The following is a 19,122-nucleotide window of genomic DNA, read 5'->3' on the forward strand; positions in this document are numbered from 1 at the left end:
CATTACATTTGCACTCCTATTATGCAGGCGTCATGTCGGGATAACGTCAATTGTGGTTCCAGTGTTGGCTCCACTTTTATAGCAGTTTATTAACATAACTTTTGTATTTCTATGATTCAGCAAGCTATATTCAAGCGTCGCTTCACCTCGAAGGAATACTCTAACAAACCTCACGTATGATATTCCCATCATCGCACTGTAAAGTGCACTTCGTTTCCATAATACTGACGTCTGTGCTCTAAGATCGCTGACGTTACTTCAGACGATAAGTTTAAACGCCAGAGTGTGTACACTACTGCTACACTCGCAAAAACATGTCAATCCACCTCGTAACGCATGTCACATGTCACAAAGCCAAAAAGTGCAGCACAGGCAATTAGTCGCCGACTGCTTTGCATGAAACCGATTCCCACAACGCGTGGGATCTGCCGAATTCTTTCTCCAAAGCGTCATGTAAAGTTTCCTTGCACCACCTACACGCCAATATTCGGAAGCCATATCGTCATCAACATAATTCGATTGCGTCCTATTCTAACTATTCTATAAGTCATTAGTCATACAATTCATACGTGACCACTTTTATCTATATCTCATTCGTTTCTTTGCCAATCCCCCAGAGTGGGTGTGAGCCATTCATAAAGGAATCATCATCATCATCACCACCATCCACCACAGTTCCCACGGCAGCTTCTCGACGAGGTCGTCCGCATCTCCTTGGAGGTAACGAATGCATTTAGGGGCGAAGCTCCTTTAGCTGGGGCCTTGTCTCCCGCCGCGCCGTAGACAGCCGCTAGTACTCGAAGCGCTCGCTCTCGCGCTCGCGCCAAAGAGAAGTTTTCTTCCTCTTGTTCTTCGAGCGCCTTGATGATGATGCCAGTGAGAAAAATTTCATAATCGCAGCATATCCACGAAGTGAATGATGATGAGTGGACGCAGGCAAAACCATATATAAAAATTGAAGAAGAGGAAGCAAGCGAGAAATACAGAGAAAAAAAAACATAGGAAGAAAACTAGAAATAGAGAGGAGGAAAGCAAGAGAAAATGGAAGAGAAACAAATAAGGCTGCCCAGCTCCGCACTTCCTTCAGGCTCGATCAGAGGGACGTGCATTGACCCTGTCTTCTCAAATTTCAGGTTGGATCCCATGCGAGAACCTCTGGCTTTACATTTCACCGATCATAAGGCGGTCATAATGAAGGGAAAACGCCGCCCACATCTCAACACCATATACACAGTGTGATTAATAACAACTTTGTATATATGTACACATGTGTTGTCACGTCTTTGCATGATTGTGTGGACAATGTACGGGGGGGATTCACGGTTAATGATCCCCCCCGAGCTTCGCTTACTCGTCATCATTCACTTCGTGGACATGCTGTGATTTTTTTTTTATTTTGGCAGAAATGAGAAGATTGTTTACATCGGCGGCAAAGGCCATGCCTCGAGGCCTCACTACTGGAGACGCGAGCGCTGCAATCTCTGTGACGCGCAGGGTTGGATCACGTGATCTCACCCCGCATCGGCAAAGGAAGGCGGATGGTTGAATGTGTTGCTTTTAACCACAATTTCCTGTAGTTTCCCCCTTTTAAACCGCGCTGTTTTGATCTCACTTCATGTGTGTGATCACATCAACACACCAGGTGGAAAACTGCATTCATAGTTATCGGCGGCATGATACTTTACTGCTCCGTGCCACAGTGCGCTACGTAGTACGCGTACGAGCCAGGCGTGAGGTTCACTCTTCCCTTATCTTGCTTTGGCAAGAATATGATCCCGCTGTCACCTGTTTTCCCTTGCTCCACTGCTGACCCGAAGGTCGCGGGATCGAATCCCGGCCGCGGCGGCCGCATTTTCGGTTGAGGCGAAAATGATTGAGGCCCGTGTACTTGATTTGGGTTCACGTTGAATAACCTCAGGTTGTCAAAATTTCCGGATCCCTCCGCTTCGACGTCCCTCATAATCATATTGTGGGCGTTTACTTTGCGCTTATGATGGCTCGAAACGGCATTCCTTGGTGTCGAGTTCGACCAGCTCCAGAAAGGCAATATCTTGATTTCGGGACGTTAAACCCGGAGAATTATAAAAGACGCCAGGCCTGCGCTGAAACCGCAGCACAGTCACAGCGAAAGCTGGAAGAGCGGCGTTTCTAGAACCCGTTGTAAGCTCCCTTGGGGCTACAATACAAGTACACTAGACAGGTACCCACTACGCCATAAATCACAATTTTTCTGAAGTCGGGAAGCACCTACTAAGCCATTATTCGTCATTCTGCGGAGAAGCGAGGCACCAGCTGCACGTCTGTAGGCATTATGTGCACTTTGTTGACGCGACGACTGATGACGACGAAGAATTATGGCTCAGCCCTTCGTAATGGGTTGGAAGCTTTAAACGGCCCAGCAGTTATGTAATTTGCATTGGGTGACGCCCGGTCGCTATTTCCCTCCTCCGTCATGCTGTATAACATACGTTGAAGTGGGAGAGAGACGGGGGGGGGGGCGAAGAACGTTACTGAGACCCCCAGGAAATGGATCATGCGCTTATGGGCTTCTTTGGCAACCAATATAAGTGCACTTGCGAGAACCCACTACGCTCTCAATCATTGTAATTTACTGAGACCCCGAGGAAATGGATCAAGCGCTTATGGGCTTCCTTGGCAACCAATACAAGTGCACTTGCGAGGAACCCACTACGCTATAAATCATTGTAATTTTACTGAGACCCCGAGGAAATGGATCATGCGCTATGGGCTTTTTTGGCAACCAATACAAGTGCACTTGCGAGGAACCCCTACGCTATAAATTATTGTAATTTTTTGAGGAGTAGGGCAGCAGGCACTGTGCCATTTTTCGTCATTCTACGGAGAGCCGCGGTACCTGCTAAACGCATGTAAGGCATTATGCGCACTTTGTTGATGCTGTGCCTGATGACGACGAAGAATTATGGCAGAGCCCTGTAATGGGTTGGAAGCAAGGAGGTTTAAACCTCCTTGGTTGGAAGCATTCAACAACCTACTCGTTGCGCAATTCGCATTGTGTGACGCCTGGTTACAGAATTCACGTTGTGCGACGCTTGGTGCTTATTTCACTCTTCTACCACGCTATATTGCATATGCTAATGTGGTTCCTTCCCGACATGAAGACTGTATACAGGAACTTTTTGCAAAGCAGTTTCAAGCACCGGCATGGCTCAGAGTTGAATACTGGGCTCCACGCAGAGGGCCCAGGTTCGAACCTCATTCCATCCTGGAATTTTTTTCTTATTTCGTTTTTTTTTTCTTATTTCGAGCGATACTCGTTACGGACACCGGCGGCGGCGGCGGACAACTACGGCGCCAAAACGGCCGGTGAAATGATCTCATAACAGCTTTCGCTGTAATATACCTCTGTTTCCTTTATCAATGTGACAAAGGTTCCAGCAGCATGCAGCTCTAAGCCTGTTGGCTTGCTTCCCACAATGCTGAGAAACCGCTCGGGCAGTGCTTCTAAGGCTATGCGTACTATACTGGAATGTAAATTTCCGAAGGCTTGTCCTGTCACCGCGGCCCGTTTTTAGAAGCGAACCTGCAATGAATGAAATTACACGGTTGCCACGTTGCTCACATTTTGTGCAGCGAAAAATGCGTTTATTTGCCACAAGCACACGTTAAAGCCCATTTAATGTTTAGTTCAAATTTGACACAAAACGTCTGACAACCTTTTACAACATCAGCGCGATCAGGGCGCGTGGTTTCGTATCGTTAGCCACAGCAGACGACGGCAGCCCTCACAACGGCGTATAAGGCTTTATGTGGAGAGTAGCACTCTTTCGGACCAGTTCGTCGGCATTTCGTGCTGTCTGCGACGAAAATGAGACGCGAAAGCAGCTGCAGGCTGAGAGAGAGAGGGCTGGCGGAGGAGTCCAACCTTGTACGTCACACGGATGTCTCCGCATAGTGATGCTACAGTGAAGTCCGCGCAACCGACGTGGTTGTCTCGCACGGAGCGGCGGCCGAGGACGATGCAGGCATGGTTCCTAATCTCTTAGAGGGTGTAACACCACTCGGTGTGGCCGCCCGCTTGTATACGAGCACGTGCAGGTGTTCCCTTATGTGGGGATCTTGGCACACTTCTCCGAAAGTGAGGGTGTTTACTTGTGACGCTGCAATCTTCGTCCAGCAATCCAGTCCCAGGTCGTAAATAAAAGCATAGCACAGTGCCTGGCTGTTGTCCTGAGGCCTTCATTAGTCAGACATCCCGTCAAGTAATAAAACTGCGTGCGGTCTTCTTTTCCTTGTTTTCAGGTCGTCAAGAATTAGGTGCCTCCTCGAAGCACGGAGATTTTCGGCGTCTCTTTTGCTGAGCCTGAACAAGATAAACTTTGGCGTGATGGTCAGGCATTTAGATACCTCCATAGGAGCGCCGCAGCCGTCGTCACACAGTAATTCTCGGGGTAATGGTACTTGTATTTGTGTCGGTGAGGCCGAAAAGGTGCAAAAGAACGTACGGCGAAATTTTGTGGGGAGGTGCTTGGGTGCCCAGCCAGTTGTCTTCGTGGCGCAGTGGAGAAGGCGTATCGTTTCTCTGAGGTACAAGCAGGGGTCCTCGTATGTCATTGTTCTTATCGGTAGACTCACATGGTCAGGCATGAAAAGGCTGAGAACTTGCGCCATACTACAAAACTTCTGCAAAGAGACGGCGTGTTGTATCCCTGGGTGGGCATCAGGAGCTCGACAAAAGTCCCTGGCAGGGGCGTGTTCTAACACTTGAGCGTGACTTGAAACCATGCTTGAAAATCTTCCCCAAGGTGTGGAGTCCTAATAATATCAAGCAGACACCAGTGAAAAATGAGGTCTTCTTTTCCTGCCAAAGCAGGGCTTCCATGCCTGTTTCTGTTCAAAAACCAGCTCGTCTTCGATCGCCTTCTCACTGGCTCAGACCCCACTATGGCGGATCAGCCAAGATCGGTTGGCTTTATAAACGTATTGAAACCCTATGAATATGGTAACTAGTAGAATATAAGAATAACGAGCCACAGAATAAATTTAGGTCACGATAAAATGTAGAAAAACAAAACAAGGCTTTAATAAAATATTATCATAACAAAATTTCACCGACGATCAGGATACTGCCTACGTCATACCAGTGGCGATGTCGCGAGGTGCTGCCAACCCGAATGAGCACACATGCACGCTTACTATAAAACCACATTAAAATATTTTAAAGGCAACGTTCGCCACTATAATTGGTCACATGTCCCCACGTGTACAGGAACGTCAAACAACACAAACATCCCGAGGTTTCAATTTTGTTGTCAAGGGTCCTTTATTCTCTCCCCGCCCCCTTATTTTTTCGTACAATTAGGCTGACGTGGTGCATCGCGTTCAGCGAAGGAGGCAGCAGCTATGGTTATAAAGACGATTTTACGTAAGACACGTGGGCGCTGTTGATGCTAAACATTAGCGGGTACGGACAAACGGAGCCAGAAGCCTTCCTAGCTTGTTGACCCTTGAGTCTTGGCTCTTACCCACTACGGGGGAGTGGCCATGAAAACGGTGGTTAATATAAGTGTAATGAAGGCAGTGGACATGCGTTTGATAAGAGAAAAAATTAAAAGTGAGGACAAAGCATGAGGAATTAATGGGTCGTTCTAAGGTACAAAGAAAAATTGAAGAATGATTAGTTTATATAGAAATAAAGATAAGAATAGTACAATACTTCTCCTCGTCTCACCAAGGGAATTCGCGTATGGCAGAAGCCATTTTTTATTCCTCCATAGCAGAAACTATCGTGTCGCCATTATATTTTTTGTTTGTTTGTCCTTCTACATCATGGCACATGCCCACTCTGGGGGATGACCAAGAATTCGTTGTATAAAGTTTGGAAGATTAATTTGAAAAATGAAGAATGACAAAAAAATAAAAGGAAAAATGGACTGGTAGATACCGTATGAAATAAATACTGATATGACAGTGCGATTGCGCTGGTAGACCAGACTGCCGTATTAACCTGATCAGAATAACTTCGAATTGATTTGTTAGATTTTAACGCTTTTTTTAATTACTTACCAAGTATTTGTTGAATTCAGAATTAAAATGGTGTACGTTTCGTAGCTTGAATGTAACTACACACCGTATCAAAGGCATTCCTGTGGGAATAACCTAAGCCTGAGGCACCGAAGCTAAGCACAATTTCTACCGTTAAGTTTAAACCTAACTCTTAAAGCCGAGTGATCAGAAGACGTTTTCTGATTGGTTGGTTGGTCCTCAGTTACTTGGCGCAACCCACCACGGGGTATCGGCCATGAAACAGGCGGTACCTTATAAGCGGATATAGAGAGTTCACTTCTTCTTCTTTTTCTCTGCCTTTTCTGGCTAGGTGCTTGCTTGCCTTCTTTAATGTTACCGCGTTGTCAGTGTACACAGTGAGAGGCACTCCTGTATGAGCAAGAGACTCCCTGAAGGTAACAAAGAACTGTCCGATGAGAGGCACTCTGCCACTTCTAGATGTACCGATCTTTTTTGCGCTAGTAAATAGCACAATGTAAACCTTGGTACACTTGGTGTCTATCTTGTTGAATTTCACGTACAACGGGTCTGCAAAATCGATTCCAACAAGTCCAAATGGGCGAGACATAGTAGCTCGATCTTCTGGCACTGGGGCATATTCCACATTCATTTGCTTCGTTCGGAATCGTTTTGCAGAGGTAACAATTGTTGATCAATACTTTGTCTCCTGGCGTGCGTGAACAATCCACAACCGCTCACGAATTACTGTCACTGTAGCTGATTACTCCGCTATGTAAACACGGCAATGTGCTTCCATAATCACAAGTCTCGTGAAGTCGTGGTTCTGAGGCTTATTATCCAAAACTTCTCTGCCACATTCAACTCTTCTGCGGTAATACGTGGTGTTCGTGCGCCCCATAAAAGCGGGTCACTGTCTTTTCTAGCATTCGTCAGCATCTTGAGCAGCTCCTTAAAGAGCGCATGGCGAAACGCATGTATTGCCTCAAATTTTCGCAAACCCAGAATTTTTCATGATGTGTGCAATTCTCCATGTCGGCTTTACATGTGCCCTGCAGAGATATTTTTTCCATATATTGGAGATATGATGGAATTTAAATGATGGCTAAACACTGTATGATCACCCAAACTACAAAGGCTCGTTTCATTTTTTCAGTGGATCTGGCTTAGCCACCTGAAAAGAGCTCTGATCTATTCCCAGGATTTGGGGACATCTGTATGGGACGTCATCTCTCGGCAGCGCTAACGGCGCCCGGTCGTAAGTGAATGGGGACTAGGCAAAAAAAAAATCATAACTCACGAAATAAGTAGTTATCAAAATCCGTTCCCGTTTTTATGCAGTAGGGACCGATTGGAAGATTCTTGTAAATTTTGAAGTATCGCGCTACAGAGGGAGTAGATTTAGACACCGCCTTTAAAAACAAACGGGCCGGATTGTAAAATATTTAAATATTCTTGGAAGCTACATACTTTATCCCACGCAAGTATAATTTCGCCAGAATTTTCTAATGGGTCTGTGCTATATTGAACCGGGAGTCCACTTTGACAACCAGTCTTTTTTTTCTTCTGTTAAGACTTTTTTCCCATTTCCTGTTCAGTTATGGCAGGGCGCCGCCGCCTCCACTGAAAGATCGCGCTCCATGCAGATGTATCGAGTCACTGCATATATGCTTCCTCCAGGAGCCATATATCGTAACTCTTATGTCCCCTAAAACCCCTTGATTTGGTAAAGTACTGCTACTCCTTGTACTCGCCGCCGCCGTGTTAGCTCCTCGCCCCCTTCGCGTCCTCGCCGTTCTCCGCCGCTTTTTCTGCACGATGATTCGTCTGCGGTTGCCCTTGGAAACGCACGCATCTATCGCTTTGCTTGTATTTCTCTTTTTCGTTCGCGCCATCTTTCGCCTCGGCTCCACGCAGAGAACGTCGCGCGCGTTTTGTTTTCTGCGCTGTGTGCTGGCGCTATGCTGTGCTGTTGGGCCAGGAGAGCAGAAACAAGTGTAGAAACTGTTATGCACTCTTCTTGATACACCAAGGTAAGCGAGATGGCTTGCGCAAGGAGCAGTGGTTGCACAACATAGGCCGAAAGGACATTGTTTCGACAAACAACAGTTGTTAATTCTTTGCGAGTTAAGGCGCCTTTCTTATTGCTCGTATCAAATCATGCCCGAATGCTGCATTTTAAATAGTCTTCCAACCTGCTCATCAACATTTTTTTCTTTGCGGCTGTTTGTGCGTTGCGTAAAAGTGGAGTTGTCCTCAATATGCTGCATATTCTGAAACTCCATCACCTCGCACGTTGTCAACTGTTATTCAGTCTTCTGGGCTGATGATTTCCGCTGCGAACAATTATGTGCGATGATACAGCTCTCGATCGCGCTTGTCGTTATTGTTAGTATCCGTGTACCTTGATTTAGGTGCACGAGAAAAAAACCGAGAAAAACCGAGGAAAACGAGAAATTTCCGAAGCCCTCCACTGTACGGCATCCCTGATAATCATACCTCGGTTTTGGGACGTCACACCCCAACAATTAAGAATTATTGTGCTGGCATGCACTCTATAATCCTTTCACAAAAAGAATAGATCTTTTATCCTCAGGTGACACGTGCGATACGTGTTTGTGCCGCAAAGAGGTGCTGTTGGCTGACGAGAGGTATGGGCACCAATCATGTTTGGTTGTTCTTTTCTTTGTTTTTACTTTCTTGGTACATTATCCGGAAGGTGTTTTTTTTGTTAGCTTGCGATAAGCTTATGCGAAATTTGAAGAGTGACTTGAAAGGTAACCCAGCACCAGCCAAAGAAAAGGAAAAGAAGAAATTCGTCGTTTTACCTTACGTTCACCAACTGTCACATAGGCTTAAAAGAGCACTGACACAAAATTTCAAAGGCGAGATAACCCGTGTGATGAATTTGTGTGGACACACACGCATCATCTACGAAATATCAACGGATAATATAGCCTAGAACATATTTGAAATCACATTTAAAGTGCGCGTCGCGCCACTCCACGCGAAACGCGCCTTCGGTGTCCTTGTAAACAATCAACCGCCACCTGCGTCACGAGTTTGTGTCGGCTGCCACGATTGTTGCGGGCGCTCTCTCCCACTCTCTCCTAGCAGACCTTTTCAACGGAAAGAAGGGGAGACTTGCACGGGAGCACAAAGGCTGATGTCCTTGCCTCGGCAGTGCATCTTGGGGGGGTCACGCATATTTATAACGCCTCAGAGGGCATTGTAGCAGCACCCAGGAAACCTTCGTTGAAAAGAGTTGTCGACGCGGTGCTCATGTGCACGCGGTTTTGTGTGCTCACGTAGCCAGCTATGTTTACATAGCCCCCACTCTGGGTCCTGCCTCCCTCGGCGCTCTCTGAAACCGAAACTGTGACTGGGCGCTATAAAACCGTCTCCAGATAATTAACGGTTGCGCGCTCGAGCAAACGAGCTTTCCAGCCGTGATAAGTGGGTCGTTAACTACTTATCGCAACAGAAAAAACAAGATGCAATATTTTGGTGTCAGTGCTCCTTTAAGAAGGTGGGTTCACGTCATGGTATTGAAGTAGTTTTCGCGGCCAAGAATGAGGTCGGCAATGCTTGCGCGGCGGTGCGGAAACGCGCCGAAAAAGGCCCGTTGGTGAACAATGAATGCTCCATCAAGCACAAGTATATGTTTGTACCATGTGCCATTGGAGTTGTAAGAAGATACCCTTCGCGTGCGGAAACGTTTATATTGGTCAGACAGGACGTTGTGTAAATACGAGACTGAGGGAGCACCAAAATTCCCTCGGAAGTACAGTGCCCGTGACACACTTGGCCATACACTGCCGGGAATGCGGGTGCACGCCACAATTTTCGAGAGCGAGGGTTATTTTTCCGCCACCGGGACCAGCTGACAAGGGAAATATTTGAGACCCAGAGAATTCAAAAGGCAGGGCAAAATTGCATCAGTCAGCAGTCAATTGCCGTCCATGACAATTAAATATTTTTTTTAGATTATTGTAACCGCTGACGTTGTTAAAGGGGTACTAACACAAAATTTCGCGGCCGAGATAGCCTGCTGGATCGATTCCCGTGTACGTGCGTGTACCATCTGCAAAATATCGACAGCGAATGAAGCTTGGAAGGTATTTTATATGAATTTTGAAGTTCGCGAGCGCGATCCAGCATTATAGGCCGCACCTGGTGCATTGACACCCTCGGAGGTGACCCGAGGTGACCCCCCTACTTCCCCTACGCAAACCGTTGCAGCCGGTACAAGTTATGATGACGTCGTAGCCGCAATTTCTGTTTTTGACGCGCTTCCCGACGAATCGCTCCTCGCCAACGGGTCAAATCTGAAGTGATCCGCCACGTCGAAAATTCCTTCCATCCCCGTCGCAAGAAAATCGTCGCCATCAGACGACGATGAGCTCGACGACGACAGACCGCGCGGAAATGCGTCACTGTTCTGTGTGCTCACGTGACCGAGCGTTTCACTCGCTAGGTGGTGATAGTTGCACCCGGCGGCTTGTCGTCTTTGGAGCTCTGTCAAACCGAAACTGAGGCTGTGTCGGTAATGAGGGGCTTGTAATTAATTATCTGTCGCGCGCTGCAGCAAACGATGTGCCGTGTTATGACTAACAGGCCCCCAGCAACACATTGCAGGAAAAAAACGCGAGGCGAAAATTTTTGTGTCAGGATGCCTCGTGCCACACACAAGTGTTTTCTTCTTTTTTCCTTGCCTTTTGAGAGCATGCGCAAAAAATGTATATGTTTGGTGTTTCTTCATTAAATGCTCAGTTGAAAGTCAGCGCTCGTGTTGTGTCCCTCCTTTACTCGGTCTTCGTCTTTTGCGCTGTTTACATCGACCAGCGGGTATGTGTGCACGGTCCTGGAGTTTTAATTGCCAAGCTTAAATAGCTCCACTGATAAAACTTCTCGAAATGAATCTCGTCGGGCTACTCATTTCTGTGGAGATTCTTCCTTATTGGTGTTTGTCCACTGCTCACGTAGTCGCAATCACAACTGGCATGACCCCCTTGTTGCTTTGGCTCTGGCTCGCAATTTCTTTCGGACCGCTTTTAAATGCCAAGCATTTCTTAGCCAACCAAAGGCAATCTAATCTATCATCTATCTATCTATCTATCTATCTATCTATCTATCTATCTATCTATCTATCTATCTATCTATCTATCTATCTATCTATCTATCTATCTATCTATCTATCTACTATCTATCTATCTATCTATCAGACGCCTACGTCTGGGTCCTCTTGTGGTCGCCTCCTTAACTTGGTGCAAACTAAAATTTGTATAGGAGGGTAAGAGGGTTTGACGAATACGACTGCCTTGTCATGACATGAATCAGGTGAAAATCTTGTCGCGTATGTCGTCAAACCCTTTCCTCGAAACACGTCTGGTACATACCCGTATACCACGGGCCGCGCTAAGCGGATATGCTCCACAGGTGATTGACAGTTTATATTTACTCAGGAACAGCGAGAACAGACATTGGTAATTGAAATGCGAGAGCGTTAAAGGGACACTTAAGGCAAAGAAAAATTTATATCAGAGTGAAAGCTCAATGTATGACAACGTCTAAAACGGCAATAATATCAACAGCAGTGCCCTAGTTACCGAGAAATTAAGCTAAGTGTATCACACGATGAGCGCCACGAGCGGGACATTTTGGAAGTGATCCCGATGACGTGAGAGGACTCCGACTACAATTAATCACTCGTAATCAAACTAGCCGCAATAAAAAAGAACCTTCCGTGCATCAAGAGACGTAATAAAAAGCTGCTTGTTCGTTTCTGTTTGATTCATGGATAAAAGAAGCTCTTTCGCTTTGCTATGGGTAACGGCGCGCGTGGCGAACTGCGCTTCGCCCGGCGCCCTTCTTCGCTCACGCGGTCGCGTCTCAGTGGTAGTTTCAGTATCGCGTACTACCGCGTGCATTTTGCACGCTCGTGAAAGTCGCTCTCACAGAAAGTTCGACAAAATGCCGCATGCACGTGATGTTGCCGGATGCCCGAATTGTGCTCGCCGCCAGTGCACGCCGCCGCGCAGTAAAGACGGGCAACATTGGGCACGGCAACAGTGACGAGAAAAAGACCGCTTTCAGGCGGGTGATTTCAAGTGCGCTAACGCGATGCGGACCACGAAAACGTGATTTTATTTCAAAATAAGCACTTCCTTCGCACAAAAGTAGCACTATGAGGTTTCTGGACCGCTATTTTAACAATCAACGTCGATTTAATATTTGCCATTGGTGTCCCTTTAAGAAAACAGACATGGGCAGCGTTGTCCCGAGGAATGCAAAAAATAAAAATCACCATCCCAGCAGGAATCGAACTCAAGCATTCTGCGTGGCAGTCAGGTATTCTGCCACTGATCCACGCCAGGTATTCCAACTGCTTTGGAAGAAGACCCTATGCAGGCGTAATATCTGTATAACGTCAATTGTGGTTGCACTGCTGGCAATCTAAGTTTATACAAAAGCAATAAACATTACATTTGCACTCCTATTATGCAGGCGTCATGTCGGGATAACGTCAATTGTGGTTCCAGTGTTGGCTCCACTTTTATAGCAGTTTATTAAACATAACTTTTGTATTTCTATGATTCAGCAAGCTATATTCAAGCGTCGCTTCACCTCGAAGGAATACTCTAGCAAACCTCACGTATGATATTCCCATCATCGCACTGTAAAGTGCACTTCGTTTCCATAATACTGACGTCTGTGCTCTAAGATCGCTGACGTTACTTCAGACGATAAGTTTAAACGCCAGAGTGTGTACACTACTGCTACACTCGCAAAAACATGTCAATCCACCTCGTAACGCATGTCACATGTCACAAAGCCAAAAAGTGCAGCACAGACAATTAGTCGCCGACTGCTTTGCATGAAACCGATTCCCACAACGCGTGGGATCTGCCGAATTCTTTCTCCAAAGCGTCATGTAAAGTTTCCTTGCACCACCTACACGCCAATATTCGAAGCCATATCGTCATCAACATAATTCGATTGCGTCCTATTCTAACTATTCTATAAGTCATTAAGTCATACAATTCATACGTGACCACTTTTATCTATATCTCATTCGTTTCTTTGCCAATCCCCCAGAGTGGGTGTGAGCCATTCATAAAGGAAATCATCATCATCATCACCACCATCCACCACAGTTCCACGGCAGCTTCTCGACGAGGTCGTCCGCATCTCCTTGGAGGTAACGAATGCATTTTAGGGGCGAAGCTCCTTTAGCTGGGGCCTTGTCTCCCGCCGCGCCGTAGACAGCCGCTAGTACTCGAAGCGCTCGCTCTCGCGCTCGCGCCAAAGAGAAGTTTTCTTCCTCTTGTTCTTCGAGCGCCTTGATGATGATGCCAGTGAGAAAATTTCATAATCGCAGCATATCCACGAAGTGAATGATGATGAGTGGACGCAGGCAAAACCATATATAAAAATTGAAGAAGAGGAAGCAAGCGAGAAATACAGAGAAAAAAAAACATAGGAAGAAAACTAGAAATAGAGAGGAGGAAAGCAAGAGAAAATGGAAGAGAAACAAATAAGGCTGCCCAGCTCCGCACTTCCTTCAGGCTCGATCAGAGGGACGTGCATTGACCCTGTCTTCTCAAATTTCAGGTTGGATCCCATGCGAGAACCTCTGGCTTTACATTTCACCGATCATAAGGCGGTCATAATGAAGGGAAAACGCCGCCCACATCTCAACACCATATACACAGTGTGATTAATAAACAACTTTGTATATAATGTACACATGTGTTGTCACGTCTTTGCATGATTGTGTGGACAATGTACGGGGGGATTCACGGTTAATGATCCCCCCCGAGCTTCGCTTACTCGTCATCATTCACTTCGTGGACATGCTGTGATTTTTTTTTATTTTGGCAGAAATGAGAAGATTGTTACATCGGCGGCAAAGGCCATGCCTCGAGGCTCACTACTGGAGACGCGAGCGCTGCAATCTCTGTGACGCGCAGGGTTGGATCACGTGATCTCACCCCGCATCGGCAAAGGAAGGCGGATGGTTGAATGTGTTGCTTTTAACCACAATTTCCTGTAGTTTCCCCCTTTTAACCGCGCTGTTTTGATCTCACTTCATGTGTGTGATCACATCAACACACCAGGTGGAAAACTGCATTCATAGTTATCGGCGGCATGATACTTTACTGCTCCGTGCCACAGTGCGCTACGTAGTACGCGTACGAGCCAGGCGTGAGGTTTCACTCTTCCCTTATCTTGCTTTGCAAGAATATGATCCCGCTGTCACCTGTTTTCCCTTGCTCCACTGCTGACCCGAAGGTCGCGGGATCGAATCCCGGCCGCGGCGGCCGCATTTTCGGTTGAGGCGAAAATGATTGAGGCCCGTGTACTTGATTTGGGTTCACGTTGAATAACCTCAGGTTGTCAAAATTTCCGGATCCCTCCGCTTCGACGTCCCTCATAATCATATTGTGGGCGTTTACTTTGCGCTTATGATGGCTCGAAACGGCATTCCTTGGTGTCGAGTTCGACCAGCTCCAGAAAGGCGATATCTTGATTTCGGGACGTTAAACCCGGAGAATTATAAAAGACGCCAGGCCTGCGCTGAAACCGCAGCACAGTCACAGCGAAAGCTGGAAGAGCGGCGTTTCTAGAACCCGTTGTAAGCTCCCTTGGGGCTACAATACAAGTACACTAGACAGGTACCCACTACGCCATAAATCACAATTTTTCTGAAGTCGGGAAGCACCTACTAAGCCATTATTCGTCATTCTGCGGAGAAGCGAGGCACCAGCTGCACGTCTGTAGGCATTATGTGCACTTTGTTGACGCGACGACTGATGACGACGAAGAATTATGGCTCAGCCCTTCGTAATGGGTTGGAAGCTTTAAACGGCCCAGCAGTTATGTAATTTGCATTGGGTGACGCCCGGTCGCTATTTCCCTCTCCCGTCATGCTGTATAACATACGTTGAAGTGGGAGAGAGACGGGGGGGGGGGGCGAAGAACTTTACTGAGACCCCCAGGAAATGGATCATGCGCTTATGGGCTTCTTTGGCAACCAATATAAGTGCACTTGCGAGGAACCCACTACGCTCTCAATCATTGTAATTTACTGAGACCCCGAGGAAATGGATCATGCGCTTATGGGCTTCCTTGGCAACCAATACAAGTGCACTTGCGAGGAACCCACTACGCTATAAATCATTGTAATTTTACTGAGACCCCGAGGAAATGGATCATGCGCTATGGGCTTTTTTGGCAACCAATACAAGTGCACTTGCGAGGAACCCACTACGCTATAAATTATTGTAATTTTTGAGGAGTAGGGCAGCAGGCACTGTGCCATTTTTCGTCATTCTACGGAGAGCCGCGGTACCTGCTAAACGCATGTAAGGCATTATGCGCACTTTGTTGATGCTGTGCCTGATGACGACGAAGAATTATGGCAGAGCCCTGTAATGGGTTGGAAGCAAGGAGGTTTAAACCTCCTTGGTTGGAAGCATTCAACAACCTACTCGTTGCGCAATTCGCATTGTGTGACGCCTGGTTACAGAATTCACGTTGTGCGACGCTTGGTGCTTATTTCACTCTTCTACCACGCTATATTGCATATGCTAATGTGGTTCCTTCCCGACATGAAGACTGTATACAGGAACTTTTTGCAAAGCAGTTTCAAGCACCGGCATGGCTCAGAGGTTGAATACTGGGCTCCACGCAGAGGGCCCAGGTTCGAACCTCATTCCATCCTGGAATTTTTTTCTTATTTCGTTTTTTTTTTTCTTATTTCGAGCGATACTGGTTACGGACACCGGCGGCGGCGGCGGACAACTACGGCGCCAAAAACGGCCGGTGAAATGATCTCATAACAGCTTTCGCTGTAATATACCTCTGTTTCCTTTATCAATGTGACAAAGGTTCCAGCAGCATGCAGCTCTAAGCCTGTTGGCTTGCTTCCCACAATGCTGAGAAACCGCTCGGGCAGTGCTTCTAAGGCTATGCGTACTATACTGGAATGTAAATTTCCGAAGGCTTGTCCTGTCAACCGCGGCCCGTTTTTAGAAGCGAACCTGCAATGAATGAAATTACACGGTTGCCACGTTGCTCACATTTTGTGCAGCGAAAAATGCGTTTATTTGCCACAAGCACACGTTAAAGCCCATTTAATGTTTAGTTCAAATTTGACACAAAACGTCTGACAACCTTTTACAACATCAGCGCGATCAGGGCGCGTGGTTTCGTATCGTTAGCCACAGCAGACGACGGCAGCCCTCACAACGGCGTATAAGGCTTTATGTGGAGAGTAGCACTCTTTCGGACCAGTTCGTCGGCATTTCGTGCTGTCTGCGACGAAAATGAGACGCGAAAGCAGCTGCAGGCTGAGAGAGAGAGGGCTGGCGGAGGAGTCCAACCTTGTACGTCACACGGATGTCTCCGCATAGTGATGCTACAGTGAAGTCCGCGCAACCGACGTCGTTGTCTCGCACGGAGCGGCGGCCGAGGACGATGCAGGCAGTGGTTCCTAATCTCTTAGAGGGTGTAACACCACTCGGTGTGGCCGCCCGCTTGTATACGAGCACGTGCAGGTGTTCCCTTATGTGGGGATCTTGGCACACTTCTCCGAAAGTGAGGGTGTTTACTTGTGACGCTGCAATCTTCGTCCAGCAATCCAGTCCCAGGTCGTAAATAAAAGCATAGCACAGTGCCTGGCTGTTGTCCTGAGGCCTTTCATTAGTCAGACATCCCGTCAAGTAATAAAACTGCGTGCGGTCTTCTTTTCCTTGTTTTCAGGTCGTCAGAATTAGGTGCTCTCTCGAAGCGCGGAGATTTTCGGCGTCTCTTTGCTGAGCCTGAACAAGATAAACTTTGGCGTGATGGTCAGGCATTTAGATACCTCCATAGGAGCGCCGCAGCCGTCTTCACACAGCAATTCTCGGGGTATGGTACTTGTATTTGTGTCGGTGAGGCCGAAAAGGTGCAAAAGAACGTACGGCGAAATTTTGTGGGGAGGTGCTTGGGTGCCCAGCCAGTTGTCTTCGTGGCGCAGTGGAGAAGGCGTATCGTTTCTCTGAGGTACAAGCAGGGGTCTCGGTATGTCATTGTTCTTATCGGTAGACTCACATGGTCAGGCATGAAAAGGCTGAGAACTTGCGCCATACTACAAAACTTCTGCAAAAGAGACGGCGTGTTGTATCCCTGGGTGGGCATCAGGAGCTCGCAAAAGTCCCTGGCAGGGGCGTGTTCTAACACTTGAGCGTGACTTTGAAACCATGCTTGAAAATCTTCCCCAAGGTGTGGAGTCCTTAATAATATCAAGCAGACACCAGTGAAAAATGAGGTCTTCTTTTCCTGCCAAAGCAGGGCTTCCATGCCTGTTTCTGTTCAAAAACCAGCTCGTCTTCGATCGCCTTGTCACTGGCTCAGACCCACTATGGCGGATCAGCCAAGATCGGTTGGCTTTATAAACGTATTGAAACCCTATGAATATGGTAACTAGTAGAATATAAGAATAACGAGCCACAGAATAAATTTAGGTTCACGATAAAATGTAGAAAAACAAAACAAGGCTTTAATAAAATATTATCATAACAAAATTTCACCGACGATCAGGATACTGCCTACGTCATACCAGTGGCGATGTCGCGAGGTGCTGCCAACCCGAATGAGCACACATGCACGCTTACTATAAAACCACATTAAAATATTTTAAAGGCAACGTTCGCCACTAATAATTGGTCACATGTCCCCACGTGTACAGGAACGTCAAACAACACAAACATCCCGAGGTTTCAATTTTGTTGTCAAGGGTCCTTTATTCTCTCCCCGCCCCCCTTATTTGTCGTGCAATTAGGCTGACGTGGTGCATCGCGTTCAGCGAAGGAGGCAGCAGCTATGGTTATAAAGACGATTTTACGTAAGACACGTGGGCGCTGTTGATGCTAAAACATTAGCGGGTACGGACAAACGGAGCCAGAAGCCTTCCTAGCTTGTTGACCCTTGAGTCTTGGCTCTTACCCACTACGGGGGAGTGGCCATGAAAACGGTGGTTAATATAAGTGTAATGAAGGCAGTGGACATGCGTTTGATAAGAGAAAAAAATTAAAAGTGAGACAAAGCATGAGGAATTAATGGGTCGTCTAAGGTACAAAGAAAAATTGAAGAATGAATAGTTTATATAGAAATAAAGATAAGAATAGTACAATACTTCTCCTCGTGTCACCAAGGAATTCGCGTATGGCAGAAGCCATTTTTATTCCTCCATAGCAGAAACTATCGTGTCGCCATTATATTTTTTGTTTGTTTGTCCTTCTACATCATGGCACATGCCCACTCTGGGGGATTGACCAAGAATTCGTTGTATAAAGTTTGGAAGATAATTTGAAAAATGAAGAATGACAAAAAAATAAAAGGAAAAATGGACTGGTAGATACCGTATGAAATAAATACTGAAATGACAGTGCGATTGCGCTGGTAGACCAGACTGCCGTATTAACCTGATCAGAATAACTTCGAATTGATTTGTTAGATTTTAACGCTTTTTTTAATTACTTACCAAGTATTTGTTGAATTCAGAATTAAAATGGTGTACGTTTCGTAGCTTGAATGTAACTACACACCGTATCAAAGGCATTCCTGTGGGAATAACCTAAGCCTGAGGCACCGAAGCTAAGTACAATTTCTACCGTTAAGTTTAAACCTAACTCTTAAAGCCGAGTGATCAGAAGACGTTTTCTGATTGGTTGGTTGGTCCTCAGTTACTTGGCGCAACCCACCACGGGGGATCGGCCATGAAACAGGCGGTACTTTATAAGCGGATATAGAGAGTTCACTTCTTCTTTTTCTCTGCCTTTTCTGGCTAGGTGCTTGCTTGCCTTCTTTAATGTTACCGCGTTGTCAGTGTACACAGTGAGAGGCACTCCTGTATGAGCAAGAGACTCCCTGAAGGTAACAAAGAACTGTCCGATGAGAGGCACTCTGCCACTTCTAGATGTACCGATCTTTTTGTTGTGCTAGTAAATAGCACAATGTAAACCTTGGTACACTTGGTGTCTATCTTGTTGAATTTCACGTACAACGGGTCTGCAAAATCGATTCCAACAAGTCCAAATGGGCGAGACATAGTAGCTCGATCTTCTGGCACTG

Source organism: Rhipicephalus sanguineus, chromosome 7, assembly GCF_013339695.2.
Source record: "Rhipicephalus sanguineus isolate Rsan-2018 chromosome 7, BIME_Rsan_1.4, whole genome shotgun sequence".
NCBI lineage: Eukaryota > Metazoa > Arthropoda > Arachnida > Ixodida > Ixodidae > Rhipicephalus > Rhipicephalus sanguineus.